Here is a 21,930-nt window from a genome sequence, read left to right as displayed (position 1 = left end):
ATGAAAGTCCTGTGCCTACTGTGTGTGCCTTGGCTCTCTCTGTAGAGTGCAATATGTGTCTGCTTCAGACTGCAAGCCTTTAGAGAGCATAACACTAATGTTCTGATTAGAGGTGTGTGACAGGGGGGTATTCCATCAACTTCGCTAAAGGAAAATCCAGACTTATTTTGATGTCTCCAGAGACTTATCAAAATAAGGCTGGATTTTTTTATAACTCTCACAGGATTTATCTAAATAAACCTTGACGTTAGAATTATAAGGTTCTATCTCCATGTTTGTCAAAATTGAGTTTTTTACATAATCTGATCCATTAGGTGTTTATTAATGCCTGTGTGGTGTTATTTTAAAAATGTTGACATTTTTTAGTTAGTAATTAATAAAATACAAAGGTTCCATCTCACAGAACATAATGGAATGTAAAAACGTTGACGCTCAATATCTCTGAACTACCCTAAACGGAGATAGAACCTTATAATTCAAAGCTCGAAACCTGGATTGGCCTTTAGCGACGTTGATGGAATACCCCCCCTGGTGTGATAACTGCAATGACAAACCTTTCTGCAATGCTGTTCAGAAATTAATGTAATAAATTGATACAACTTTAAGTAGGTTCTGTGTGCTGATCAAACTAGAACTCTACCTCTACAGTATGTTTCCAGTATGTTCGTATCGTAAGAACAGCTACAGTAGTTACAACAATGTGCAAGTTTGGAAATGCTATGCTAAATGGAACCCTGCCTAATAACACAATGCTCTGAGTGGAACATTATGCATGATGTTATAATAATACGTCTCACAAGGTATTTGCCAACATCACCTTCTCAGATCACAATTACAGGGGAGTACACAATTGCTAATAAAAGATTGGGATAATTAGGGTCACTTTGCAAACACAAGTCGTCTATCTCATGGTGGCTGTGAGCTGAATAATTCAATGTGCAGATTAGTTATTGTAATGAGGGCGATTGCGACGCCTCATCATATCTCTCACCGTGATGCTGGGCCTTCTTCATTTGCATTGATCTCCTGTCTGGTTCATTGCTCTCCCAAGTGATTAGAAGAAAATGCCACTGTACATTTTGATGTTGGACTAATTGATTGTGGGCTGCATTGAGCCCAGTCACTGTCATATTGTAATTGGCTAGGCAAACCACCCAGGTTGTCTTTTTAGCATGTGATATCCTTGGTGTTACCAGTCGTAATGACTCATAATGTATAGTCAGTGAGAGGCAATGCTACCATGACCCATTATGACATTTCAACGTCATGTTTTATCACCTCTGTATGATTTGCATGCTTACACATTTGAATGTGATATTTGCAATTTCCTTTCTTGAAATTGACATTATATATATATATGTTTATATATTGTTTATTAGTGTTCCTACTACTAGTAGTGAAGACCATCTAAAGTCATGTACATATTGAAAATATTAAATAAGTAATGTACCCATAAAATCAAAAGATGCTTACACAGAGGTCACACATAAATATCTCTAAAATGTTGGGGTACATTATTACATCATACAAATGAAGGATTGATTAGATCACATTGGAGAGTTCACAGTAAATCATACTTACAGGGCATTCGGAAAGTATTCAGACCCCTTCACTTTTTCCACATTTTGTTGTGTTATAACCTCAATAAAAATGGATTAAATAAAAATGGATTAAATGCAAAATAATTTGCCATCAATCCAAACACAATACCCCAGAATGCCAACACGAAAACACAATTTAACTGAGAGATTTGTTGATGACATTTTTTAATTTTAGCTCATTTTGTCATAGGAAAGTGTCTGAATACTTATGGACATGAGGTATTTCTGTATTAAAATGTTTATAAATGTACAGAAATGTCATGTTTTTGCTTTGTCATTCTGGAGTATTGTGTGTTGATTGATGGCTAATTATTTTCATTTAATCCATTTTAAATTGAGTCTATAACATAACAAAATGTGGAGAAATGAAGGGGTCGGAATACTTTTCTGAAGGCCAGGCTCTGAGCTACAATCTACATTCACTGGCCTGCAGAGAGCATTATAATAATAACAATAATTTTGTTGGGTTGAGGATGCTGGACAAACAATATGTTATTTACCTGAATCATCTGATTTATGCAAGTACTTTGGGCGGTGCCCCCATTGAGCGTGTCCCTGCTTATTGATGTTCAGAAAACATGCAGATAAGCTTGTTAAAAAGCTAAGATTTAAGATGGCCTTCAATAGATCTTGCCTTTCCCTGAACAGCAGAAAGCAGATTATTCAATCAACCTTCATGATAGCGCTTAATGATGGTGATGTCATCACCCGAAGTGCAGCAGTCACTACTCTTAAACCTTTGGATGTCATCGCCCTTCGCTTTATCACAGGTAATAGTTTTAATACTCATCATTGCATACTTTATTACAGTGTTGGCTGGACCTCGTTAAAGTCCTGTAGATCTCTTCATTACACCATTTTTGTGTATAAAGCCATACTGCATACTCCAGGCTTACATAACCTCATTATTGAAATTCAAGAACACCAATTACCTAAATCATTCTCAGAATTGGTTGGGTCTCCACCGAATTGGGTAAATCTGCTTTTAGTTGTGGTGCACCTCACTGCTGGAACAATCTTCAGAGAACATTTCAGTTAGTTGCTCTGGTGCCCCTTGGGCAGTTGGAAGTTTTGATTAAGGACCTCTTTGTTGAAAAATGTGTTGACTGCAGAGACATTATATATATATATATATATATATATATATATAAAATGTCATTATGAATGGGCTTTGTGTGTTTATTAAGAGTTAAAAAAAACACTTTGAATTTAAATCACTTCATTAAAAACTTTTCTTTTTACCCTTTCACTTACAAGTCTTTCAGAGAGAGAGAGAGAGAGAGAGAAACTAATGAATAATACATACAAGACCCAATTAAGTCAGGATAAAACTACACTGCTTTTCACACCTGATGACATCTTTCTGCTTTCAAAACTCTAAAATAATCTACACTCCTGAGCAGTGCATAATACTGGTGTCTGCATGACACAGAGTTAGGCAAGACTGCCTTTTCATATTGTGCACCAGGGGCATGGAATTGTTTGCAATGTATGCTTCACCTATATAGTACTCGTGCCCCAAAAGCACTTTAAAACTCTGTTGCAAAACCACTTATTTATTTGTAAACCATTATATTAATACATGCTAAAATATTTGTAAATATGGCTAAAGATTTGTGAATCAATGTGTTTTAATTTGCTTACAGAATGTTGGCACTAACATTCTGTGTGTTGATGGAGAAATTATTCATACATGAATCTCCATTGGCTATCTCCATTGAACTATAAAATCTTTGCTTAATTGTTGTCATGGTTACCTGACTGTGAGAGGGTGCATGAATTCTCAGGTGGAATTCCCTGCCCTTATTTCGTCACGTACCAAATGTAGGGTGCCCACCCACTCTGCCCATATTGAGATAAAACACACTTTCGTGATAAAATGTCACTTCCTAATGTTTTAAAACACATTTTACCAAAACAATATGATAATTCATGTTATGAATAGTTCATTGGGGTATTTTTTAACATATCATTAACATAATCCAAAAAGTCGGATTTCGTAACCTAACACATTTTGAATAATATTATAAGTACCGAGCACTGTGCTTATAACCATCAAGCACCGAGCACTCTGGACAGCAGTGCCAGTGTCTCGCAGAAACTGGGGATTATATGAATGAATGAATGAATGAATGAATGAATGAATGAATGAATGAATGGTCTTTATTGTCATTAATACAGTACAGGTACCATACAACGAAATTTAGTAGGGGGGGCTCCCCTGGTGCTTGGAAAAAGGTAAAAAAAAATAAAAAAAAAAGTAAAATAAAAGAGCGAAAAGAGCTGGTTTACATAAATAAAGGCTATGTACACTATCTACTATACTATACTATACTACTATACTATACAATACAACACTGTGCTGTACTCTATGCTGTGCTATAAATATCCTAACTTTTCCTATATCTGAACCTTATGTACACAAGGGTTGTCATATTGCACATAGTATTGTTGCACATTCATTTAAAGTGTCGCATTTAGCAGGTTTGAAATGTTCACAGTTGTATTTCAATATTGCACTTATGTTTACAATCTAGTAGCTGCCATCAAGTTGTCTAGATTGTCCAGGGCCTAGAACCTAGGTATTTGCTGTGTTCAGTGCCTGAATGGCCCTAGGGTAGAAGCTGAGCTTCAGTCTATTTGTCCGTGCGGACATGGTCCTGAACCGCCTGCCTGAGCGCAGCCTAACAAAGTGTTCGTTCCCAGGGTGGGATGGGTCCCTGGAGATCTTGGTTGCCTATAGATTGTGTTGGTCATCTTCAAGTTGTTTCCGCGGATCACAAAAAGCTAAATATAGATGACACAAGCTAAATTACTGTAAATGGAAAAGTCATAAAAAAATTAAATCTCTGGATATGCTCAGTGCTCTGTTGACACAGACACAATTGTTTTTGTGAGAAATCTCAAGAATATGAAAAAAAGACGACATGTGTCTGAAAATCTTTATTTTAATAAAACAATACTACGATAAGATTGATATTGATTTTGAGACTTTGTGTGTGGATAGTAGAATACATTTGTGCTTTTTGTTTATAGGTCATGGTATACATTTGTGAGTTATTATAATAATAATAATATAATAATAATATCAATAAGGCCTGCATTCTTCTCAAAACTGTTGACAGACTAACAAATCCCCCAACACCCATTGCTTAGGAATTTCACTCGACTAGTAAATGCAATGAGCTTTCATCCTTTTTAAACAATAAATTAGAAACCATTAGAAAAGGCATTAGCTCTTCTGTGTCAGTCATGAAATGTTTCCATTAAACCCCCCAAATAGGGCGGACATAACAACCATGTCACAATTTAACACTATCGACTACAAGACCCTAGATAAAATCATGTCACGTCTTAAACCATCCACCTGTGCCCTTGATGTCCTGCCAACAAGCTTTTTAAAAAACATATTTAGCTGCATGGCAGGCGAACTAATACAAATAATCAACACTTCCCTTTCATCAGAAATCTGCCCTGAAAACTGCAGTTATCAAACCATTACTAAAAAAGAACGGCCTAGACCCATTTGTACTAAACAACTACAGACCCATATCAAACCTTTCCTGTACAGGAAAAATAATTGAAATGGTTGCCCACAAACAACTTAGCAATTATTTGACCCAAAATGATCTCTTCGATTACCTTCAATCAGGCTTTTGAATATCTACTGTCGTATATTTCTGTAGTATGTATGATCTATGTATGAATATGTAGTATATTTTAAACACACACACATACCAGGGCATGCAAGGACATGATGCCCTCTAACAATGAGGGTTCTATGGCAACCAGATGACCAACAGGGACCTCTGGGGGTTGGGCAAAGACACACATACACGCTGGCCCCTCCCCTCTGGAACGAAACGGGGAGAGAGAGAGAGAGAGCGTTCTCTTGCCAGCCCAGGTCCACGGGGAACAGACGTAATGTATATATCTGCCTGTAACTGATTAAATTGTCTTAAACTCAATATATGTTCGTTGATTCATAGCCAATAAGAGAAATAAGCAACACATGGCGAGCCTAGCAACGGAGATAATATAGCTTAATTTACAGTATTTTGCAAACTTCAATCTAACGAAGAAGGTAGGTTTTCTGCAGAGACCTCTCTCTATAGTCGATTGGTGTGTTCAAAATAGACTGTAAATCTCAGATAAGTTATAGTCAAAAGAATCTTTGTGTAACGGTAATCTTGTTGGAATAGAAACAAACTTTTCATAATCTTTAATAAGTGGGTGGTGAGAGCCGGACTTTGAAGCCCGTTTTTTGTAAAATATAGTGTTTGATGGTAAGGTATGTGATTTGTTTGTACGGTATTGGAATATCGTGTGTGTCTGTGTAAAATTCGGTGAGGTTGTGTTTATGTGTTGGAGTGTGGGTGGACTGGGTAGTCTGTTTTGTATTGTAGCAGTGGAGAACATGTGAGGCTCTTTGTCTGTGTGAGAGGACGCCATTGTGTGGGCGGAGCTTGGGCGCCATTTGCAGTGTACTTTCAGCGGAGCTTAGGCGCCATTTGCATTGTCCATTGTTGTAAACGGAGCGATAACACGCACGCTCGGGCACGCGCGCAGACACGCGGACACACAGGGCCTTTAGACATCTCTGTGAAGAGACTGTGGAAACGTGAATACATTGTAGAATATTTGAATGAGATAAATAATAGTTTAACTGGATTGAAAGATAATCGTGAAGTTGTTGTGTCGTGGAAGATGGCATTATTGTGGAAAAGCAATGTTATGTTGTAAAGATTGATCTGGGAGTCCACGGCGGGTTTCCCCTCATAGGAGAAGGACAAAGACTAGCCCCTCCTTCCCCTACTCCATTTTACATGGAAGAGCTGACGCATGCGCAATCGATGCGCGTTAGCCGGAGCACAGCTCCATCTGCTGGCCAAAACACGACAAGACATTTTTAAAACATTGGCTCTCTGTAAATTGATGAAATACAACCCTCCTTCATTGATGATGTTTGTAGATGATTGTTAGATATTACTTTAATTAATTTAATTAATTACTAATTGATTGAATTAATTATTCAGATCATTTCATTTTCTGTTTCACAGAACTTTGATAAATTGTTTTGTGATAATCTAATAATAACCATTTCTTTGTGTCGATAATAGCTGAATGACTTTACAGGTTTACATCAATGAAGTGTACGATTGTACAATGACTAAGTCTAATTAATCATTCATTCCTTTCTAATAACAAGTCGATTTCTTTACAGATTGTAATTAATAATTAATCATTCATTCCTTTCAAATAACAAGTCGATTTCTTTACAGGTTGTAATTCATATTTGTAATTTACATCTTTTATTTCAAGTTAGGTCATGTCCACAGCTTTTGATTAGGAATAGCAGAATAGATTGTATTGATAATTAAGCAGTAAAAGGGTTTTTGTAAATCAGTGAATACTTAGGTGTTGATCAGCCTTTGTGATTTAATAATTGTGTTGACCAGAACTGTAATTAGTATTGAATGAGTAATTAAGTGACACATATTCATAAACAATTAGGAAACACATTTAAGTATAAAGTACTTACACAGATATTAGATTTAAGTTAATACTGCACTGACATACACAAGAGGCAAATCTGTTATTTTGAGTTGCAGGGTTTTGTGGGGATGGTTAATACAGTTATATTGGACTAGCATTTGTTTAGCAAACAAGACAATAGGAAGGTGGGTTGTAAGAAAAGTACACCTTATAGAATATTTTCAGCATATTGAGCAGTATAAATCAATCAGCTTAAAATGGGAGCAAATTCAACGAAGGTGTTAAAAGATATTAGTGAGGATAGTGGAATATTGGCAACTTTATCCCCTATGGCTATAGTGGAAAAAATGAATCCTCTTGTTAGGGAAATTAGCAAAATGTCAACGAAATGGAATAGCCGTTGGGCATACATTGAACAGCCGTGGCCGAAAGAGGGCAGCCTTAATTTACAATTAATTGCAACATTGGAGATACTTATCAATGTACACAAGGCAAATCAGAAAGGGAAAGATAGGTCAGAGAAACGCAAGTTAGAATTAGACATCTTAGACCTCTTTAAGGTAGAGGGGCAGAAAGTAGCATCAGCTTGGAATGAGAAAACAGCTCACATGAATCAAGAAAAGAAAAATGAATTGGCCAGAACACTGGAACAGAAATTGAACATTCCATTCACAAACATGTGTCCAGTCTCCAGTCCCCCTCCATATGCTAAGGCAATGAAGGACCATTCCCAGAAGAAGAAGAAGAAGGAGCCAAGGGGAAAAGGGGACGACAGGAGTGACGAGGAAGATGACAGCGAAGATGGCAGTGAAGACTCAAGTGATGACGACAATGCTGATGAAGGCTACAACGCTCGGGTCAGGAAGATGATAGTCACAGCCGAAAAGAAAGGTGGGAGAAGACGCCAAGAGAGAGCGGAAAGAGAGGAAGGAAGACACCACAGATGGCTGAAGGAGCAACGAGAAAGAGAGGAAGAGGAAGATTGTCACCGAATGTCATCAAATACATTAAAGAACTGTCCAGTGCTGATTCGGGGTAACAAGATGGAATATCATCCGTGGCATCATACAGATCTGTCTGAAGTGATCGAGAAACTCCCAGTTCTGGAGGAGGGAGGACATTCGTGGACGCGAGAGGTCGACGTGATACTGACAGGAACGCAGGCCGCGATGGGAGACCTGAAAAGACTCTTAGCTTTTATTGCAGGATTGGATACAATGCAGGAAATATTGATGAAGGCAGGACTTCATAGATATATCAATACATCAGTTTATGATCCAGAGCTCTTCGCAGCAAACAGAGGCAAACTGTGGAAAGCAATCAGGGAGATCTACCCTACTCACATTCACCCAGACAATATCATTGTGAAGCCACTGGGGGGAGATGAGAATCCCCGGGGTTATGTTGCCCGTGTGCACTCTCAATGGAGAAGTGTGACAGGGAAAGACGCTGAAGATAACCTCTTAGAAAAATCCATAATCAGGGAAAAAATACAAGAAGGGCTTCCTACCCCAGTTAAGGATAAGCTAGCAGAAGTGGTGGGGCTACGACACATGAACAAAGCTGTTTATATAGACCACGTAGCTCATCAAGTTGAGTTATATCGAAAGAATATTCAGATACAGAAGGCAGAAGACGAAGAATCACTCAGAATATTGACTCATGTGCAATTGACTGAAAGCGAGAGGAACATAGAGGGAGTGCAGGCTTTAGCCCCACAGCAACAGCCACCTGGAGTGCAGACTGCTACTTACCAGTCCTACTCACAGGGGCCACAAGGGGGGTATCCTGCTACTTACCAGTCCTACCCACAGGGGCCACAAGGGGGGTATCCATACCCACAAGGGCCACCAGGGGTGCAAGCGGTTCCATACCAGATGTACAACCAGCCTGGCCAAGGACCACCACCAGGGGGATGGACAGCAGCAGGGAAGAAGATGCTAGAACCGTGTTACCAATGCGACCAGAATGGACATCTAGCCTGTACCTGCTGCAACAGGCCCCAGGGGGGCGCAGGGGGGAGCCAAGGAGGAGGATATTGGCCTCCTACTACACCTGCTCCAGGAGTGATGAACCCTTACGGAGGCCCAGCAGCTGGCCTATAGGGGTGCCCGGAAGATCCGAGTGGGAGGTGCCAGCTGGTGGTGACAAAGAAGCCTGAAGGCGCCACGCACCTCCCTATGTCTAGAGAATATGTGAAGACAATCGGATTTGAGGGAATTAAACAGCTGATTCCTACAACTGAGCTTGTAGACTTAGAGTACAAGGGACAGAGAGCAACTCTGTCAACACTTGTGTCAGAACACACGCCAACAGGGCTGCTAGGGAGAGATGCTCTATGCCAATTGAACTGTACAGTAAAATGCACACCTGACGGCTGTCAGGTGACGGTGCCAGCCGGTGTTCAGATTCCATCGACGGCCAGAGTGATTAAGCATAGAACAGACCTACAAGCTTTGCCTTTAAAGGGAGCTGATATAGAATATTGGGTTGATGGGTCTTGTTACGGGGTAGGAGAAACTTTGTGCGCTGGGTATTCCTTAGTTAAAGCACAGAATTCAAAGTTTATTGTAGAACAGGCTGAGGCAGTTCCTCAGCCATGCTCAGCTCAGTTGGCTGAATTGATTGCCCTCACAGAAGCATGCAACTTGGGAACCGGACGGAGAGTGACAGTGTACACCGACTCTGCCTATGCACATAATGTTTGTCATTTTAATGGAGCTGTATGGAGGGGGCGGGGTTTTAAGAGAACTGATGGTACGCCTATACAGCATCACGCACAGATCATGAAGCTGTTACAAGCCATGATGAAGCCAAAGGAATTAGCCATAGTGAAGTGTGCCGCACACAGGTCTGAATCATCACATGTCACACAAGGTAACAGGGCTGCAGAAGATGCAGCCAAAGCCATTACAGGAGCAGACAAGGCAGGTAAAGGTCTTCTGGTCACACATGAAAAGCAATTACAGGGCATGGTCGCACTTGAGGATTTATTGATGTTACAGAGTAGAGTAACTACGTTAGACAAGAACGTTTGGCTAGCAAGGGGGGCAAGTCAGGATGACACAGGTCTATGGAGGAATCATGAGGGGTTGGTTGTAGCACCCTCAGATTTAATAGGCATGTTAATACGGGAAGCTCATGGATTAGCACATGTGGCTAGGGGGGAGGTAAGACGCAAGATCACCAAGGAATATGGGTTTTGGAGTCCATATTTGATGGAACAGATTGACCATGCTTTGGGTCAATGTGGGGTCTGCTGGAGAAACAACATCAGAGTGGGTACACCAGTGGTGTCTGGGCATATCCCTACCCCAATAGGGCCACGGGTGGTGGACAGGGGGGTGGATGTACAGAGTAGGCAGGATGTTGTGCCAACAGGTGCCGAGGTCCCCAGAGAACCTGAGAAGGAGGAGCTACGACGAGATGCTGTGGTGTTGCCAGAGCCAGTGGCAATGCCAGTGTTACAGCCAGTGACATTACCGGCAGTGCCTGAAACCGAGGGGACAGTGGAAAGCTGTCCAGATGCCAATGAACCAGAAACCAATGAAGCAGAGAGTGTTGACAGTCTGGAGGTCCAGCCTGGGAGTGTCCAAAGCCTGGACACCTGTGCTACTGGGGATGCTGGCGAGTGCCTGCATCATGCTTCAGATGATGCTGAGGGCGACTCCCCAGACCTTGATCAGCGTGGGAGGGGACCAGGCGGCTGCCTGAACCTCAATGACACTGACGGACGACGACCAGTTAGGAAAAGATTAAAGACTATGAATAGGGTAGTGAAGCAGCAGATCAAAGGGAACGACGGGAATGGACAGCAGATGATAGCATGGCTGGAAACGGTCTTAGGGGCATGGGAAACTTATTTTGCTAAGATAGGAGCACCTATTATAGCAGACATGATTTTCGACTTTCTTAGGAGGCAGGGCCTCATTGACTGTTTTTGGAAAATCAGTCACTCAGTCCACGTTAATGAACTTTTCAGAAGACTAGTCCTCACCTGAGGTGAAGATCTATGCATTAATGCATTCCCTTTGTCCTATGCTTACTGTTGGAGAATTATGTGTTATGATAACTGAATGTCATTATTTGTGTATTGTTTGTTTGTTTCTATATCGTGTGATTGAGGTCAGTTGAGAAGTGATGTGGTGGTTATACAAAGCTAGGAGAGAGGTTCTGTTCCTAGCGCAACGAAAATGGAAGCTCCTGACTATGAAAGTGTTATCAATCTGAGACAGCGGTAAAGGCTGTTCTCCAACTGGGTACAAGTGCTAGTAACCTCTGACCCTGACGCTTCAAGGACAAAGAAAACATCGGTCGTTGGAAGTTTCTGTATTGATTTGTGCATGATGAACTGTGTTTAGTTTAATTGTGATTGTTATTTTCAAAATTCTTTTTATTATTGGTTGTTTTCTATTTTTTGTTTATGATATCTTTGGTTCCTAATACTGGTCCTGGGTTGGTCTGTGTTATTGTGCTTCTTGTGTTGTGTGTTGGTGTAGTTTTTCTGTCTGTTGTTGTTTATTTTTTAATTTTTTATTTTATTTTAAAAAAAAATTTTGGGGGATGTTTTGTGGGGTTTTGTGTTTTTGTTTTTGTTTTATGGTAGTTTAGTTTCGGTCTGAACACCCTCTGGGTGGTCCGAGGGGGGATGTGTCGTATATTTCTGTAGTATGTATGATCTATGTATGAATATGTAGTATATTTTAAACACACACACATACCAGGGCATGCAAGGACATGATGCCCTCTAACAATGAGGGTTCTATGGCAACCAGATGACCAACAGGGACCTCTGGGGGTTGGGCAAAGACACACATACACGCTGGCCCCTCCCCTCTGGAACGAAACGGGGAGAGAGAGAGAGAGAGCGTTCTCTTGCCAGCCCAGGTCCACGGGGAACAGACGTAATGTATATATCTGCCTGTAACTGATTAAATTGTCTTAAACTCAATATCTGTTCGTTGATTCATAGCCAATAAGAGAAATAAGCAACACTACACCCAGGGCTGGACTGGCCATCTGGCATACCGGGCATTTGCCCGGTGGGCCGCGGCAGTTTTGGGCCGAGCCGACCGGCCCAAAAAAAAAAAGCCGGCCCACGCACGCACGCAGCACCAGACCTCCGTCTCAGTTTCGCGGTAGTTTTGGGCCGAGCCGGCCGGCAAAATAAATTTAGTTAGCCTGGATAGTTACTAGATAGATACTAAGAGAGATGGAGCGCAAAAGCACACTAAAACGGAAGGGAGGCTGGGAAAAACTTAGGGAGAAAAACAAAAAGAAACTCGAGGCAGATGCTGCCAAATGTGTAAATATTAGGGACATGTTTGCTGCACCCTCAAGTTGACCACAGCAGCAACAGCAACAGGTTGAAGAGGAGGCTAGCAGGGAGGAGCGGGTGCAGGGGACAGATACAGAGGATAGAGAGGATACAGAAGAAGCGGGGCCGAGTCAGCCTGTAACCGTTGACCCGGTAAGGAAAATATAGGTAGCTGTGTAGGGGTGTAACGGATCGCCCCCCACGGTTCGGCACGCATGTGTACCGCGGATCAATTGCAAAATGTAACCAAGTAATAATATTACTTAATATTAGTTAATATCCTTTGTAAATCACAATGTAGAGTTGCCATGAAAAGATAGACGCGACAGTTGCGTGCTTTGTTTTACTCTAAAGCGCAATGATAGGTTGATAATGGGAAAAAAAATCTAGAACAACAAGGCTGCGTTCGTAAATTCGCTCTGGAATCTGATCACTGAGTACACTGGTCTACTTGCACTGGTACCATTGCTTACTGTATGTAGTCGTCTTTGTAGTGGTTTGGGGGAATACTACAGTTTGTCATATGACTGTACAGCACAGTATATAAGACGAGTATATAAGGCAAGTATTTTTGTGCTGGTGGGTGTGGTCCGACCGATTGGGGTGGGCCTGTCTGGGCCAAAAATGCCAGGGCCTAATTTTTGTCCCAGTCCAGCCCTGTCTACACCTATGACCTGCCCAACACACTCTCGCGGAAGTACGCCTACGCAGACGACCTCGCAGTGGTGTACTCTGCTGGAAATTGGCAGTCTGTGGAGGGGATTCTGAGCCAGGACATGCAGACACTAGTGGCATACTTCCGGAAATGGAGATTGAAGCTTAGCGAGGCAAAGACGGTTTCGGCTGCCTTCCACCTTAACAACAGGGAGGCTAAACGTGAGCTTAGAGTACACCTAGATGGAACTCCCCTGCCATGTTCCGCTGAGCCAATCTATCTCGGCGTGACATTGGACAGGACGCTCACGTTTCGCCGACATCTCGAGTCACTGCGCAAGAAGTTAACAGCTCGTGTGGCGTTGATGAGGCGACTGGTTGGCTCGGGCTGGGGCGCCGGCGCAAGGACCTTGCGCACGGCAGCCCTAGCCCTCGTTTATTCAACTAGTGAATACTGCGCCCCAGTATGGTGTCGCAGTGCCCACACCCGCCTCATCGACTCGCCTATAAACGAAGCCTTGCGCATTGTGACAGGATGCCTGCGTCCTACCCCCGTGGACAACCCCCCGTGGACAACCTTCCCATCCTAGCAGGCATCCAGCCCGCAGGCCTCTGTTTCCGCTCATCAAAGTCCATTCTAAAGTCCAAGTCCATTCAAGTCCAATGCACAGATGGGGCTTGGCCCCAAATGCGTCGTGCGAGTGTGGCGCAGAGGACCAAACCGCAGACCATGTTATCCTGGATTGCCCGGTGTACCACCCACCCAACGGGATGCATGGTCTGTCGGTATTAGACGACGAGACGATGACGTGGCTTCTGGAGGGGTGTCCAGAAATATAGCCCTCAACCAGGTCTCGGGGTGGTAAAAGGGTAGCCCCTCGGCCCCGAGCCTGGTGGAGTGGAGAGGAAAACTACCCATACTACCCATACGCCGAAGAAGAAGGCTTTTGCCCCCTACATAGCACTGAAATTGCCCTTTTTAATGTGTAATCTATATATTTTTTATTAATTGTCTAATTATATAATTAAATGTTTATCTATTTATTTTCTATATACTGTATATGTATCTATTCTTGTCATTTATTGTTTCTTACTATCCTTCTTTTTCTGTATTTTTTCATATTTTTAAAGCACTTTGAATTGCTCCTGTTGTATGAAATGTGTTATACAAATAAACTTGCCTTGCCTATTTATTTACAAACATTTTGGCAGTAATCTATCTCCATATCTCCCTTGCAAAAGAGAGTGTTTCTCAATGGGCTTTTATTGGGTAAATAAAGTTTAAAAGATGTTATGTGCAGATCTGGCTATAGAAATAGTGCTAATAGTGATCTTCATGTAGTTGTGGTCATAGTCGTACTCCAGAAGTTACAATAATAATATTGGTAGTGGTTAGTGATGGGGGAAACAAAGCTTTCGACGCATTGACACAACACAACTGTGTCGGAAAAAAGTGTCGATCTATCGATGCAGTCGATACAGCAGCTCCATAATTGTCGTGACTACTGCGTCGAGCGTAACATCACTAGTAGTGGTAGCATTGGTTGTGGCCTATCTTGTCTTTATAATACTAATTTATAATTAGATTTTTTGTATAGTGCTTTTCTCAGTAACCCCTGGAGTGGGTTCTACTGAGCAAGCAGGCAACTGAGTTCTGACCATGTTGAAGTCTGGCCCCAAATACAACACTATTGCAGTAGTCCAGCCTGGAGGTAACAAATGCATGGGTAATGATCTCTGCATCACTGAAGGACGGGGAGGGTCGGAGATGGGCAACATTCCTGAAGTGGAACAAAGCAGTTTTAGCCATGTGTTTAACATGAGGTTCACATGAGCAGGTGGAGTCAAGGATGACGCAGAGGTTACGGACCTGACTTGATGTGCAGACAGTAAAGCCATCAATGTTGAGGGTTAAGTATTTGGTAGAGTGGGAGAGGGACTTTGGCCAAGTATGATTTCAGATTTGTTGCAGTTCACTTTGAGGAAGTTGCATTGCATCCAGGACTTGATGTTAGCAAGACAGTTAGCAAGGATGGATTGAGTGGCTGGAGTGATAGTTTTGGTGGTGAGGTACAGCTGAGTGTCGTCTGCATAGCAATGGAACTGGAGACCATGGCGATAATCTGTACAATCGGGAGCACATGAAGAGGAGGATGAAGAGGAGAGGACCAAGCAGTGAACCTTGAGGCACTCCTTGGGTAACAGTGAGTGTTGGACTTGCAGTTGTTGATGAAGATATAGTGACTTCTGTCAGAGAGGTAGGAGGTGAACCTATGAATCTATCAGCGGAGAGCGTTAGGTCATTAAATTATTATTTTTTACTTTTAGAAGCACTGTTTCAGTACTGTGTTTGGATCGGAAGTTACTGAAGCCCCTTTCACACATATGAGCCTTCCCAGTAGATTCCATGCAATTTCCAGGGTCGGTGTAAGTGTGAATGGGACTGAGCAGGGAAATACACACAGGCAATTTCCCTGGTCGAGACCATGTATCATTCCATGCAATTTGCAGGGTCGCTGCATGTCTGAATGGACCCTGATTATTGCCTGGTCAGTCTCCTTTCACACCTGTCCTGCATTGCGCAACCAGCAGGGCAGAGCGCATAAGAACTGCCCCAATATTGCTACTAACCCTAACCCTAAATATAGTTCCACAACTGGACATTACTTAATTTCCAATCATTGTGGAGGTATGATATATGGCAGATTTATATATATTAAAGGCTTTTTTTAAAGGCATTTTTAACGAACTCCCAGGAGAGTCAAACCACGAAATTCTGTGCTCACTACCTTTTCCAGTTGAACATAAACTAAACATTTAAATGCTGCTATTGTTTGCGAAGTTACAAGATCCTTACATCACACAATTTTTTTCAAAGGATGCGAAGTTCTAATGTAGCCTATGGTGATGTTGTAGTTGATCCCAAAGTCTGTTCAAACCCAGGCAGCAAGACCAGCAGGAAAACACAACTAGATCTTCTATAATTCTAACTGGATAGTACTTAGTTTCCAATCATAGTTAGCTAGATTACTTACTTAGCTAGCTTACTTTTACTTATCAAATTTACATTTTGTGATATAAACGCAATGCACACACACCGTCTCCTCTCAGCTGTCTTGCATCGCGCATAGCCTGCACGCAGAGCGCCTAGCTGGAACGAGACGGGACCGCCATGCACCACACATCTGCCATATCATACCTCCGTCCCACATGTATTTATCATCATATTTTTCAATATAAAACGGAGGTATGATATGGCAGATATATACAGTGGCGGACTGGCCACCGGGCAAGCCTGGCAAATGCCAGGAGGGCCGCGAGACTCTGGGCCGCTCAGAATGTATTATCTTTTTTTAAATTATTATTATTATTATTATTTTTTATTATTTGTAATTTTGTCTCTGGTGATTTTCATTGAAAATAACTTATTTCAGCAGACCGCGGCCCAAAACGTTATATCGGCCCGGGCCATCCAAGTTCTGCGCGGATGCCCGGGCCAGGACCTAACGTGACGTGACGTTACACGCATTTTCCCATGATCAACTCGTTGCTACGCAACGCTAGATAACTCGACATAGAAATAGAATAGAAGAAGAACGATAAACTGACAGGAAAATTGCATCTAGCTAAAATAAAATGAATCTGGGCACTAAACGATCAAAGGGTGGGGCAGAGAAAAAGAGGGACAAATCGAAGAAAGCTCTATTGGCAGAGGGGGGGAAATTAACAAAAATAACCGATCTGTTTGTGAAGCAAGCAGCAGGTGCTAGCGCAATTCCTTCAACTAGCACTAGCACTAGCGTTGAACTTGTGGAGGGAGACGACGAGGGAGAGAAACATGGAGACAAGCAAGAGGAAGTGGCAGAGGAATCGGACATGGACACGGGACTTGTGGCAGAAACAGTTCATCATGACAAGCAAAAGGCGTTGGAAATTACCGGTACATTATCAGAGGGAACGGCGGCCGTGGGAGCAATGAGCGGAGCCGGTAGGATGGCTACAGAGGAGCAGTGTGATTTTTTCAAGCGACCAAATTTCGACACACTTGGACAGTTTTTCAAGTTTCACCCACATCAGTCGGCTGAAGGAACACCCAAGAAAGCGTTTAACCGCAAAGATGGATCACAACGGAAATGGGTCAGCTATCGTGATGAGGACCATTCTTTATTTTGTGCAGTGTGCCTGGCATTTTCTAAGATAGAGAGACAGACAACAGGGCAGCAACAGAGAGACAGACAACAGGAGAGGACAGCAACAGAGAGACAGACAACAGGAGAGGACAGCAACAGAGAGACAGACAACAGGAGAGGAGAGCAACAGAGAGACAGACAACAGGAGAGGACAGCAACAGAGAGACAGACAACAGGAGAGGAGAGCAACAGAGAGACAGACAACAGGAGAGGAGAGCAACAGAGAGACAGACAACAGGACAGCAACAGAGAGACAGACAACAGGAGAGGACAGCAACAGAGAGACAGACAACAGGACAGCAACAGAGAGACAGACAACAGGACAGCAACAGAGAGACAGACAACAGGAGAGGAGAGCAACAGAGAGACAGACAACAGGAGAGGAGAGCAACAGAGAGACAGACAACAGGAGAGGAGAGCAATAGAGACAGAACTGAGGTGAGGTGAGCAACAGAGATAGTTCAGGATGATAACAAACAGTTCATATGACAGACACAACTAATGTCAAAGAAAAGATGACCAGCAGCTCAAGGCAGTATACTTTACTTTAATTTAATTAATTGATTCATGTTAAAGGAAAACTATTATGAATATAAAAAATGAATAAATGAACAGTCTTTCTTTCCCTAAGAAAGAACCCATTAAGGTTTGACATGGCATTCTCTCTCTCTTTTTCTTTCTCTCTCTCTCTGCTGAGAGACCACTTGCTATTCAAGTATAGCCTACTCCTAAGTTTTTTCTGTTGTCCTCACAGAACGGACTTGCTTTTTCTTCATGTGCTTTATGCCAATAACATACTCCATTGGGATACGTGTGTTTCTGGTCATAGGTTCTGGTTGGTGTAGTTGTAGCGTATCATTTTTGGTGTAGGTAGGGGCCCGAACAATGACTCAAGCCCAGGGGCCCCCACTAGGTAGGGGCTATGCTTGGGAAATGGAGTTCAATATAAGATCTAAAGAATTAGCCTACTTGTTGTGAGTTTGATTTCAGAATTTAGCAGTTGGCATTGTTTCTCATGTTTTGGTCTGGCCTATGTATGCTATTTGTCCTGAATGTGCCTTATAGCATACTACTGGTTATACTATGCTCTCAATAACGTTGTGTGGATTGTTGTCGGCACTCTGAATTCATCAGCGATTGTAGTGTGTCAGTTGCGTGTGCGTGTGTGTGTTACATTTGTGTTCCAAATGTCTACATTGGATTCTAGTCAGTCTGGTTATCTCAAGCTTTTTATGTTAACAATCCGTGTTGATGTTGCGTTTGGAAATAGGGCTGTTGTGTCGCAAATGCCAGGGCTGTTTTTTGATCCCAGTCCGCCCCTGGATATATATATGGTGCGTGGCGGTCCCGCACGCCCGTCCCGCACCAGTTCAAGTAGATCGCGCAACCAGGGAATCGCCGACATGTGTGAAAGGGAGCAACCCGGTAATTGTCTGGCAATTCGGCCATGTGTGAACGGTGCAAATGCCTGGCAGACCCAGGTCGGGATTCCATGGAATTTACTGGGAACTATGTGTGAAAGGGGCTTGAGATTCATTGTACCCCAGGGTGGGGAGGAGGGGGGGCAGGTGATGCTGAGAAACATTGTCAATGTACCCCATATGGGGGGGGCGGGATTGTTCAGCGGAGTGTGTGGGTGGGGGGGATTGTTTATCAGAGTGACAGCTCTATGAAAGAAGCTGTTCTGTAGCCTGCTGGTATGGGACCTGAGGATCCTGTACTTCCTGAGTCTCTTAGATGTCTGCAACCACCTTTTCAAGGTCAGAAACTGGAGAAGGAGCTGTCTGTGAGAGAGATATCAGAGTGTACTTCAGGCGAGACAGAGGAGGTGGCCAGCTGGATATAGATTTTTTTTCTATCTCAGTTAGAAAGAATGACAAAAACAAGTTGCATTTGTCAGTGGTGAATGAGTGAGAGAGACTTTCCATTGGCTTGAGACATTTGTTTATAGTGCTAAACAGTAATCTGGGATTACCACAACCTGACTGAATGACATCAGAGTAGTAGGAGGAGCGGGCACTTTGAAAAGCATCTCTGTACAGCTGCTGGTGTTGTTTGCAAGCCTCAGTGGGCACAGTGAGAGAGGTTTTCTTGAAGAGTCGCTCAAGTTGACGTCCTCTAGATTTTAGTTGACGCAGCTCAGGGGTGTACCAGGGGGTGGAGCGTGTGAATGACACTGACCTGGTCTTCATGAGGGCTAGTTAATCCAGGCAAGTGGACAGAGTGTTGTTGTAGAACTTCACCAGTTCTGTAGGGGAGTCTAACTCAGTTGGAGGAGAGGAGTCAAAGATGGACTCAGAGACGCAAGCAGGGAGAGTGTTGATGGTCTTGAGGTTCTCGTACTTGATGGTGCGTTTCTGCTTCATGTCAGGAGTGCAGGGCTCTCAAGTCTCACGCATTGGGCGTGAGACACACGCGGCTTGTGAGCGTGTGAACGGGTTGTAATGCGCGTGTCTCACGCCTAATGCGTGAGACTTGAGAGCCCTGGGAGTGGGAATATCAACATCAAAGAGAATGGTTTGGTGGTCTGAGATAGTGAGATCGGTGGCATTCAGATTTCCAACAATGATGCCAGTGGAGCAAACCAGGTCAGGGATTTGGCCCCAGTTGTGTGTGGTCCTTCACAAATTGATTTGTGCAATGTAAATGCGGCTGTAAATATGGCATACTTAAATTATTCCATCTTATGATGCCTCATTATATATAGAATTTTCTCATGCAAATGTAGCCAATTAATAAATGCCCAGGAAGCATTTGACCTTTGAATCATACTTTTACATTTAAATTAACAGGAATAACGGGCTTTTGGAAAAAGCAGTCGGAAATAGACACCTGCAAAGTTTCTCTTGGTTATGCAACAATATCCTGCCTTTAATTCTATTCAACAAAGATTATGCTTCTGCAACCTAATAACATGACTTCAGCATGAGCTAATGTACAGTTAGTTTCAAAGAGCCTTGTTTTCTGTTCTACTATTGGTGGTCTCTTGGTCTAATTAAATTATCTTTCATTAAATAATTTTTAAAAATTAAATTAACAGATGGAAAATATTTCCAATAGGGCTGACAATTGAAAACATTGATTTGTTAATTGTTCCTATTAGTTGATTAATCTACAGATTAATCTAATGTGGAAAAGTAAACATGTTTTGCTTTTCTAATAATTTCTAGACAAGAAACCTAGTGGTGGTGCCTAAGCGCTGCAGTAAATGGGTGTTTTACATCAAATGATTGCTTCCAAATTAAAAGTGCTAACTGCCATTGCCATTTCCATAGTTGAATACAGAAGAGTGCTAATTTCTTGAATTGAGGTTCCTTTGTACAACATTCTCTTTGTACAACATTTACTTGGCTATATGTCATTCACTCTTTAACTTATTATCCGTGGTCTGATACTGTATATAGAAATCTGATTATTTAAAAACAAATGTGTTGTTAACTAAAGCAAATCCATTTTTTTCAAGAATCAGTTCTCAACATGAATATATGACCGTTTTTTTTTTTAAGATTATGAAAGTGCAAAGCTTTCAAATGATGTGTCATACATTGACATCTGAAAATAGTTGAAGAAGATATGTGACGTGGTCTGGTGAAAGGGTCCGCATGTCGGCAATTCTCAAGTTGTGCAAATGACCAAAAAGCTTCTTTAAAAAAATTAAGTTTTCCGTTTTTCTTGCATATTATGAAAGTGTAAGTGTTGAAGAGGCCACTTGATATATCAAACAACAGTTAGGATCACTAAATACTTATAATTTGTGAATTGGATAAAAACAAAACTGAAACGGCTTTAAAAAAAAACGTTTTTGGGTCATTTGCATTTGAGAATTGCCGACATGCAGACCTTTTCACCAGACCATGTCACAGTCGATTAACCTACACAGCCCTGGTTTCCATGGTTAATGGTTTGTTAAAATGAATTCAATATCTGTTTATTTTATTGATTTCATACCACAACAACAACAAAAACATAATGTATGCATTGCATTTCCAATCAGAGGTTGGTTTGAGGAGTGTATGATTCTCTTCCCACTTGAATTTTTCCTGCAAATTTTCATTTTCTCCCCTGACTGGGCTGCATCAACATGATTATTTTACCCTTGGCCCTCTTGTCTTTAGTCTTTTTCCAAGCACCAGGGGAGCCCCCCCTACTACATTTCGTTGTATGGTACCTGTACTGTATTAATGACAATAAAGACCATTCATTCATTCATTCATTCATTCATTCATTCATTCATTCATTCATTCATTCATCATTCATAGGGCTAATCAATATAACATACTACAAAATCACTATTCACTCTGCTTAATTTCTTTCTTTTTTTTCTCTTTTTAATTTTAAGGTAGGTATGACATGCAGGATATGTCCGTGGCCGGAATCAAACCGGGAACCCTGCGGTTACATGGTCAGCCCCCACTCTGCTTAATGTCTAAAGAAATAACCCTCTGACTCTATCCACACACACACAAACACACAAACAGAGAGATTTATTACAGTATAAGAATGAGGACCATTGCAAGAGAGAGATAGGGGAGGTCTGAAATAAATGCAGTTTAAACATGCACATAAGCATACATGAGCATGTGCACACACACACACACACACACACACACACACACACACACACACACACACACACACAGACTGCGGCTGGTCATTACTACACAGGACCCAC

The sequence above is a fragment of the Nansenia antarctica genome, assembly GCF_963989245.1.
Source record: "Nansenia antarctica genome assembly, chromosome: 3".
Classification (NCBI taxonomy): Eukaryota; Metazoa; Chordata; class Actinopteri; order Argentiniformes; family Microstomatidae; genus Nansenia; species Nansenia antarctica.
This window is presented reverse-complemented; position numbering follows the sequence as displayed.